Below are 1,716 nucleotides of genomic sequence, written 5' to 3' on the forward strand. Positions count from 1 at the left end.
TTTTTTAATTTAAAAATTGTATTTATTTATTTATTTTTGGCCGTGCTAGGTCTTCGTTGCTGCTCAGGTTTTCTTCTGGTTGCAGCGAGTGGGGGCTACTCACTAGTTGCGGTGCTCTGGGTTCTCATTGCAGCGGCTTCTCTTGTTGCGGCTCCTGGGCTCTAGAGCACAGGCTCAGCAGTTTTGCCACTTGGGCTCAGTTGCTCCACCGCTTGTGGGATCTTCCCGGATCAGGGATCAAACCCGCGTCTCCTGCAATGGTAGGCGGATTCTTTACCCCTGAGCCACCAGGAAAGTCCCCAGAAAGATATCTTAATTTTTTTTTGAAATGTAATTTGTATCCTACAGTGTAGCGTGTTGACTAGTGGTCCCCCCAAACTTCGTGTTCATCTGGAACCTCAGAATGTGACTTTGTTTAGAACCAGGGGCTTGGCAGAGGTAACTAGTGAAGGATCTCCAGACGAAATCACCATGAGTTGAGGGAGGAGACGGATGCACAGGAGAGAAGGCCTTAGGAAGATGGAGGCAGAGATAAGAGGGAGGCAAACACAAACCGAGGGGTGCCAACAGCCACCAGATGCGGGAGAGCTGGGAGACTCCTCCCCCAGGGCCTCTGGAAGAGTGGGAGACTCTTACTTCTGGCCTCCAGACTGCGGGAGACAAATTCCTGTTTTGAGCCACGCCGTTTGTGGCAATTTGTTATGGCAGCCCTGGGAAGCTCACGCATACAGGTAAGCCACAGACCAGGATGCACTGTGCTCCCCACCCTTTTCTTCTCCAGGTGGATGCTCTCTGCAACTTGGGGGTTTCTAGAGCTTTTTTTAGAGCACTACCTTTATTTCTTAGCAGTTGAGGCTTCATGAAAATTCAAATGAAGTATGACAATTTTTTAATCTTAAAAAAAATACTGAGGGGAAAAAAACCCCTAAACACTGAAAATAAAAGACCAACCAATCAAAAATCCCATCACTTAAAAATTACAAATGTATTTCATAAAAATATAAACATAATTTCATTAAAATACAAACATTTTATATAAATATTTTATATTTTATAAAAGACCAATCAAAATCCTATCACTTAAAAATTATAAGCATATTTCATAAAAATGTAAACATTTTATAAAACATGTTATAAAATATAAATGTATTTTATGAAAATATAAATATTTTATAAAAGTGCAAACGTTCTTTATAAAAGTGTAAATGTATTTTACAAAAATATAAAGTGGCACTCCCTCAGCTGGTACCCTAAACCGTGGAGCCCTCGGAGCATTGGTGGGAGCCACTCCCTGGAGAGGCCACAGAGCATGATGCCAGCTAAAGATCAGAAGGAGACATCCATGCATGCATAGTATTGGCACAAATTCATAATACGAAAAAAATGGGATAAACCTAAATGCCCATCTATAGGATAGTACTTAAAATAACAGTGAAAAAACCTTGCATTAAAAGAGCAACTCTGTTCTCCTGGTTGTCAAGGCACATGCATCAGGCAGGCTGTATTCTCTGCCAACATAGGGAAGTAGATGATACAGGGGTGGTGGGTGGTGGATGGTAAGATGAGGGGTATTTTGTATGTGTCAGAGACTCCGGGCCTCCTCCTGCAGGACCTGTCCCCAGGAAGCCTCAGGCTTCCTCCTGCTAGCTAGCCCTCCCCAGGACACAGCCCTCCCCAAGTCACTGCCCTAATCTCCTTGCTGTTCCTAGAATATAT

The sequence above is a fragment of the Bison bison genome, unplaced genomic scaffold, assembly GCF_000754665.1.
Source record: "Bison bison bison isolate TAMUID 2011002044 unplaced genomic scaffold, Bison_UMD1.0 scf7180017864144, whole genome shotgun sequence".
Classification (NCBI taxonomy): domain Eukaryota; kingdom Metazoa; phylum Chordata; class Mammalia; order Artiodactyla; family Bovidae; genus Bison; species Bison bison.